Consider the following 8,360-nt stretch of genomic DNA (forward strand, 5'->3'; position numbering starts at 1 on the left):
CAAACAGCCCGATGACTTCTGAACTTTGAGATTATAAAGCAAGAAAGTTACTGAACACTCACATGCAAGTCGATTGGCTAAGAAAAAGCAGCACAAAGTCCTGCCAAAATCCTCGCTAATCTGATAAAGGAAAAACCAGGGAGGTCTGAGCAGTTAAAACTCCACAGCTAAAACAGAACCAATTCCAGCTGCAGAAGGAAGGACATCACATTGAGCAAGGTACTTCTTCAGATATAACATCTGAAGAGACGAGATTTTACCGCCTTAAAGGGACTGCCCATAAGTAAATTTTAAGAGTAAAATCCCCAAAATACAGGAAAACATAGGACTGACATGTGAATTTCATACAGATCCACAAACGCTGCTTGTAATCCCACTGGAAGGAGGGAGAAACAAATTAACAGGAGGAACATGACATACAGCCCATTACCACTTAAGTACTTCTTAAATTCTCCCACTTTCAATGCACTTCACAAACAATTAATCCTCTTAACATCCACGCAAGCATATTTATTATCCACAGTTTTAGCCTGTAAGCTCTTCAAGCAATGAGCTAGTTCTTTTTCTAGCTTAATACACAAAATTGGGACCAAGGCCCTGTTTTAACTGTGAAACCACTGCCAAAAAAAAATCAGCTCCCACCACCCTACTCCTCTCCAGCATCTTACGGAGGAGATGAGCGAGCCACACGCTAAAGAACATCCTTTTAACCTAGTTAAAAGCACTTTTAACCTAGTTAAGCGCTCCAATCTCAGCCTCTGTGCCACAGGTACCCTTCTTCAGGCTACATTACCAAAAGTCAAAAATTAATGAGTAGCCCTGGCCAGGGTGGAAAAGTAGCTCTAGACCCCCGCTAAGCCCCCATTGCCCAAGCAGATCCACACTCCCACGCCCAAGCCAGTGGGATGAGCCACCAGCACACAAACCTTGGTGGGTACCGAGGAAACCCCCAGCATCCTCCCATGACGGACCTGAAAACGACGTATATTTATCTTCCCGTTGGCAATTGCACTACTCAATATAGAAAAACCTGCAGATAGCAAACATTTACAGCAACATTTCGCCTTGCATGACGCAAAAGTGTAGAGTCACCTGGACCTTGTGAAATGACTGTTCATTACACAAAACTTCCTTTTACGACAGTACCTATAAAAAGGAGTTTAGTCTTTTATTTCGCTACTCAGCCGAAACAGCCTACCTTCTTTGCAGCTGCTAGGAGAAGAGAAACTATAAACATTTACATTTAATGCAACAAAAGGTTTGCTCACCACCTCTTGTGTTCCACTGCGCTCTCAGACGATGATCACTCATCATAAAAATGGGTGGAGTGGCTGCAAACCACTCAGCGATGGAAAAACTGACTCCCATGGCAAAGAGAAGCTCCTGCACAGGCTGGAAACCTCACCGAAGTGAAGCGCTGTCATTATTCCCTGGATGGGAAGTCTTTCAGCTACGGATGCAAATAAATCTCCTACGTAGCACGTGAACCAGCATCTTTTACTTCTATCTCCAGCACCATCCTCTGCCCCAACTCAGACCTTCAGATTAGACTACGGAAACTGTTTTAATCTAGGTCACATGTACGCTCATCTCCAGGCTGGTTTTAAAACAATACAAACCAGCTCTCCCCAAGTACTAAGTACAGGCTTTAAAGATGTCCAGTGCCGTCAGTACACAGTTTTGTTGCTGCAGTGAAAGATTTATGGTAGCAGGGAACTCAAAAGAACAACAAAATTCATCACGTAACATCAGAGGCACATCACGTAAGCCACGCTCCTCAGCTGACTCACGAAGTGATATTAACTCCAAAAAAAAAAAAAAAAAAAAAAAAAAAAAAAAATTAAAAAAATTTTTAAAAAAAAAAAAGAAAAAAGAAAAAAGAATAAAGAGAATTTAAAAAAAAAAAAAGACATTAAAATGGAGGAAAGGAAAAGAAATAAGTTATTTTCAAAACCTAAAAAAAAAAAAAAAAAGGGGCAAGTCCCAGTTTTGCTGCCATCTTACTTGAGGGCTCAGCAGTTCGGAAGCATGCTGTGTTGTGCATGAGACTGTGTGCCAAAAGAAATTGCTTTCTATAAGGGTCAAATCTGGCCATCCTGTCTCCCCTTCCCCCCAAAAAATAAATCACTTCCCCCCTTCCTGTAACACCTGCTTCCTCCATCCGAGCATTCATTGTCCCACTCCTGCTATGGGACCCAAGGCTCCAGCATCCCAGAGGAAGCTCTAGAGGGAAACCAGTGCCTAAAGCGAGCAAGACTCTCATTCACTTCAACCATCTCATGCCTCCACATCCACAGTTTTCCCTCTCTTCCTACTGACAGCATCTTCCAACATTCGGCTGGATGTTGAGAGCCACACATGCCAGGAAGCCGAATATGCCACACATCCTGGTATTGAACCCACCGTGCCCACAGACACTAGTGTGGACCAGTTGCTACAACCTGACCCAGCACAGGGCTGCCCCAGAGGAAGGGACTTCACATAAGCAGCAGCTCTGCTCTTCCCTAAAATGTGGCAGGAGCAAAGCATCGTCCCTCCCGCAGCCCAGCATCAGGGACACAGCGAAAGGAGTCTTTGGACAAAGCCATCCTTGGCCTCAGCTCCCATTAGGAGGTGTGTATCTCCTGCAGGAGGTCACTCTGCAGATTTCACACACCCCTCCTCGGTCTTCCCTACGCTGAGGACAGGGATACCTGCAAGAACATGACGAGTCGGCCAGCATCCGTGCGTGACACATGCCAGGTGTGTTAATCCATGTAAAAAGAAAGGGTGAGTCAGGAGTTTGAGTCTGAAAACAGTCCGGTTCAGAACAGCTGCTCCATGCCAAAATCCCTGTTTGTAATGGTTTTATTAACAGCAGCATTCAGACTTCCAGAGCAGTTACACCACTGGGGGCAGAGACACCTTGGGAAAGAGATTTACTTTCCCAAGTAACTTTGCCAGAAACCTCAGCTACAATTTAGATGAAGCTACAAAGTACGTCACAGGTTTTAACATAACTTACTGCTCCAATTTGCATTAGTCACGGGTGATAAAAAGCACAGGGGATTCACACTTGACACATCAGGCAGTTTCTCTCAACACAAAGCTTTGAGCATCCTCATCAAATGACACACACCTTTCTCCTTTAAGATGACCACCCTAAGTCATGTTCATGGAGAATGTCTCACCAAAACTCAGCCTCGTATTTAAATAAGTAATTAATCAGTTATTTTCCCTCCCATTCAGAAATAAAACCTGAAGTGGCTGCTACAGAAGAAAATCCTTAAATCCTTCCTTTTACACTGGATCAGGCTAATCTCAGCGGTGCTGTCACGCTGTAAAAAACATCTCACGTTAAACAACAGTTTGGGGAGATCTCTCACCAAGTGTTTTGCAAACGTAAAGTTAAAAACAGTTCAGCAAAAAGACAAAAGGGTAATGGCTTTTGTGAAAGGTTGACTAGCTCCCTCAATGAAGTCCAAAAAATACACTAAGGGAGAGTAAAAGAAGTCAGGAGCTACTCTGAAAAATGCTAAACATTTTGCATAGTCTCTTTGAAAATTTCACAAGTGCTTGAAACTAAGATGCAATGGGTCAGTTGCAGCTACCTGCGCTCATGTATTTTATATAGTATCTCAGAAGAGCCACTACGCAGGATCCAACTCACTGATACGAGCCATCAGTCACCATCCCACCATTTCCAAGGAAATGAAAAGGTGACCTCATGCCAGCGTCAAACATACAAGAAAACTACAATAGTTCAGTGGTAATTTACGAACAACTTACAGAATCACCAAGAAAAATGTTTGAATGAAGAGCTTGGATCATTTTGGTCCTTATGAAGGGGAAAGAGATTCAGAGAAAATACAAGAGGTAAAGGAGGATTCGCTTTGTCAAATGAACCCCTGGTAGGGAATTACAAGTTAACCTGTGAAAAAGCACCACTCTGGATGCTGCAGCCAAGGCCAAAATCAAGGTTCCCTATGAATCGTGGAAGCCCACAAGGTCCTCACCATCATCAGTCCCCATGGCTGTGAGAAACCTCACAGGAGGCTGCCCAGAGGCACCAAAGCCAGCCTCACACAGAAAACGTGCTTGGAATATACTGTATTTCCAGCCCTCAACACAAGTGCTGGAGGAGATGCTGACAGTACCTTGAGAGGTGTTTTTTCCTTACGTTTACTCCAATCCCATGCACAATGTTTGAGAAGTTCCCAATGTACCTTTGTTACAGGTCAGCATTTGGAGAACTACATCGCTATGCCAGCAAGGAATTTAGCTTTTTCTCACAGCTTGCTTTACAGATAGAACAGGATTAAAACTTACTTTTTTCAAGATACCACACTGCACACTTTTTCAGGACTGTTGACTACTTAAAAATATTTGTGATTACACTTTCTCCTCCTGTTCCTCAACAACTTGTGTACCTAAAATGGTTATAAAGGAAAAAAAAAAAAAAAAAAAATAAAAATGGCAGAGTTTATTTTTGCAAAGAAGATATATCTTCACTTTAGATAGAAATGATTGCAGTCTTAGGGAACTTAAAAAGGAAATACTTTGACTTCTAAGTCACTGACTTATCTTAGAAATAGATCTATCTATCTTCCTTGTCGTCTTCACATGCAATAAAACAGGGACAAGCACCACAGTCAAATGCCTTCTTTGCAATTGGAAAAGCACTTCCAAGGGTGTAGCTCCAGGAGCATTTCTCCTGGTGGAAGCACCGGCGCCTTTACTGCAGCAGCTGCTCCTGATACCACAAAGGGACATGAGTCATGGTAAAAACCCAGGTAAAGAATTAACTTTTCTGCTGAACCGATCCAAGGTATGAATTGTACAGGGAAAAAAAAAAAAAGTGCATTCTTAACTGGAATCTCTTTTCCAGTCTGGTTTGCTGAACAGCAAATCCCAGCATGGCCCAGCTGGGAAACTGGAAGGGGCTGCTTACGCCTACACCGACGCACAAAGGAGATCACAAAATTACAGTTCAAAGTTTAGGACGACACTGAAAAGGTTTTACCTCTTGCATGCTTCCACCAGCGGCCTCTGGAAGGGCATTAAACTTTTTACAACATTTGTGGCGTCGCACCATGTTTATCATGTAGACATCAACAGAGGAGTCACCCTGTTTCCGTGACAAAGGGCCATAAATATAGAGAGATATATCTTTTCAAAAAAGATCTGTATAGCCTGACTGCAGCAACAAGTTCCCGGCGTAGCTGCTTTCCCTGGAGCGCTGCCATCGGATTTTCTTATCACTAACCAAAGTAACTAACCAGCTAACTCCCAGGGATGTGCTTTGCCTTTTAGATCTGCATAAAGGTCATTTGCAAGGGAGAGAGGCAGGTCGGAAAAAAAATAAATTAATAAAAAGAAGACATTATGCCACATCCACGGCTTTGTTTCCAAAAGTTACTAGGAAAGGCAGTGCCAGGCTGCAACACCCCAGCTGGAGTGTTTGACTATTCAGTAAGTACAAGGAGTGGCCGATTCCCTCTCCACAGCAAGATTGTTGACAGCTGTTTTAGAGGAGAGGGAAAAAAAGTGAAGCATGACTAAGCTATTCGTAAAAATCTCATTGTGTCTAACACCCTAACGACAAGTTCTGATGGAGAAAAAGTGCAGGGCTACCTGGAAGGTGGTACACACCAGCCCCGAACTGGATTATATCCCCGTGGCAAAGCACCAAAGCGGAACTGTATGTATGCTTAAAAGCTATCAGCTGCTTCAGAAAGTCACTCATTACCTTTATCTGTCCTCCAGGTGATCAATGCAAGGAAGCAAACACATGAGCACTTGGCACCCAGCAGCACCTGGTAATCTCAGGCTGCAAGGTGCTTCCCACCCCAGCCTTTCCTGTGCCTCCTCCTCGGGCTGGAAACCACACCAACTGCCAACTCCTGCTCCGGGAGGCTGGTAAAACACGGGGCCACCATCTCCCAGGGAAGGCATATCGTACCTTTAAGGCTCCTCAGCAGAGCAAAACCAAAACCAAATAATTCCTCCTCCGTACCAATCAGCTACGTGGTTTAGTTTACTTCAGGCTATTTATTGCCAGTGTGGGGAACCCCTATAGAAATAACACTTAATAGCACTCAAGTAGATTGCAGAGATAACCAGCTACAGTAATAAGTAGAAAAGCTTCCAAGCTGCTTCAAGGACTGTATTATAGGTGAGTGAATCCCTACCAAATACCAGGCAGAGGAAACTGACACATGGGTCTGCTGGAAACTGAGTGGAAAAGAAATATTTACAGCAGGCATGACAACTTCCACTAACGATGTTTATTGCCGTGTAGTTATCTGGTAAAACTTACTATGCCAGCAGAAAAGTATATGAAAGGACCCACAGCCTTTGTAACACAGGAACGCCTGCATACCACCAAGAAACCTACCAATGCTTTTTATTCCTCTACTTTAATTTATTGACCGCTGCTTTAATTCATGCTTTGGACAGAATAACCAGATTCCTTTAACAGTACTTAATCCTCCTCTTAGCACAGGAGCGTACCCTGGACCAGAACACAGCTTACTCAGGAGTACATCCTGCTGAGAGATTAGTAGCGAGCTCCTCGTGAGCCTGGGTCTCAAAGCTTCCCTGTACAGACTGTTTAAAAACATCCATCATCGGGCAGTACCTGGCAGAGCTCTGTTTCTATGAGCAGCTTTGACTTCTTAACTGCCTTCTCCTCCTTTGATGCTGCGAAGCTGTAAATCAGGAACATGGAGCTCCTGCCTTCCTGGCTGCAGTCCTTGGCTGGACTCTGTTCCTCCAAACACGCCGTGTCCTCACCTCTGGGGCTACGCCGGCCATCCCTTGGCCACCAGAGCCGGGCAGGAGATGCAGGCTGGAACGCCGTCAGGCAACGCGGTGCATCCACACTACCTGCAGGAGACTCGTCATTCAGGCTACCTACCAAACCCGTCTGCCTGGCAGAACTCAACATCCATGCCCTTCTAGCAACAGCCCCAGGCTAGCCTGTCTGCCCAGCAGCGGGCAGCGCTGGAAGGACAGACAGGAGACGGACGGGGCTCAACCCATGAAGGCGGAAGACAGGTACATGCTTGAACCCACACCAAGGGACAACACAAGCCCAGATGATCCTCACTTTGCCTAACGCACCCTTAACCTGCTATCAGGCTTGTAAAAAAATAAATAAACCCAACCCCAAGTGTCCCAGCAAGATATCGTCACCACGGATGGCAACAGCCTGGACCAGAGTGGCCCAAAGCACAGCAAGCACCACCTGAGCAGATGTTCCTCTAGTCCAGACAGCACCTTCTATCCACAGGCACGGATGTTGTGAGGTTAACGTCAATTTACTCCCACTACTAAGGTACCTATATATAAAAATACACCTCCTCTTGCACAGTAACAAATGAATCATTAGTACCTTACCTTTAAGGAACTAAGTAGAACTTGGTTCACCTTTGCAATTCCACAATAGCTTGGCAAGGGCGTGCAAAACACGAAAAACACACCCAGCAAGAAATTGATTTGAAATTGACGAGAGTCACCACAAGCAGAAACAATGTAGCTTGGCCCTTTAAAACTGATTAGATTACATTAGCCAAAACTCCCAGCACACAAGACATTCATGGATCTCAGACCAACTGTCTAAACTCAGCTCCGAAGCTACATGCTTTACATATTTCTACTGCATCGCATATCTCCATGAGTACCTCAAGTTTTATGGCTGACGAAGATTACAGAGACCACCACCGCGACCAACTGTCCTACAGCACTTCTAATCCCTTCATCGAGTCCCTATCTCGGCATCCACAACAAAACCCATAGAGCACGCTATTAAAAAAAAAAAAAAAAAACTTTTTTAGACAATCACTTTTTTTTTTCCCCCCACTTCCAAGCTAACGTGAAGCCCCGTTAAGGACACCGGAGCAGAACCAGTTAGAGAGGTCAGCAAAACCCATCCCCACTAATCCCGACTCCTTTATACGACTTGTGGGGATAACACAGTCGTGGAAGGTGGGTTAATAAACTCTGACAATTCCCAGGTTAAGAAACAACAATCCTCGTCCAGAAAGTCCCGCGTTTGCTTCAAAAGAAAAGGTGTCTCCATTGGAGGAGAAGAAAAAAAAATAAAAAATTATATTTTGAAGGAACAGAGCGAATGCATAAAACAGGCCCCACGGCAATGACCCTCTGAGCAACTTCAAAGCCCCAAAGGTGAGAAAAACCAACAAGGGCTGGTCGCTTGGGAGAGACTCCGGTATAAAGCCCGGATGACTTTCTTTGCAATAAATTGAGATACAACGTTGCGTCAGAGAAGGGATTTTTTTTAGGGGGGTTGTTTGGGTGGGTTTTTTATGATCAATTTCAGTAGGGGAGGGAGGGGGGGGGATGTACCCGGGGACACA

The 8,360-nt window shown here is 44.5% G+C and overlaps 1 protein-coding gene across 1 annotated transcript in view; it reads right to left on the minus strand.

The window, feature by feature from the left end:
• The window catches only part of LOC106889493 (A-kinase anchor protein 13-like), a 113,793-nt gene extending 106,955 nt beyond the window's left edge, over nt 1–6,838 (minus strand). The window contains exon 1 of the mRNA XM_014944572.1: nt 6,620–6,838. The gene's annotated coding sequence lies outside the window, so the exon portion shown is untranslated. The remainder of the gene's footprint in view (nt 1–6,619) is intronic.
• Between the last annotated feature and the right edge of the window lie 1,522 nt (nt 6,839–8,360).

The sequence above is a fragment of the Calidris pugnax genome, unplaced genomic scaffold (genome assembly GCF_001431845.1).
Source record: "Calidris pugnax isolate Ruff unplaced genomic scaffold, ASM143184v1 scaffold70, whole genome shotgun sequence".
Taxonomy (NCBI): domain Eukaryota; kingdom Metazoa; phylum Chordata; class Aves; order Charadriiformes; family Scolopacidae; genus Calidris; species Calidris pugnax.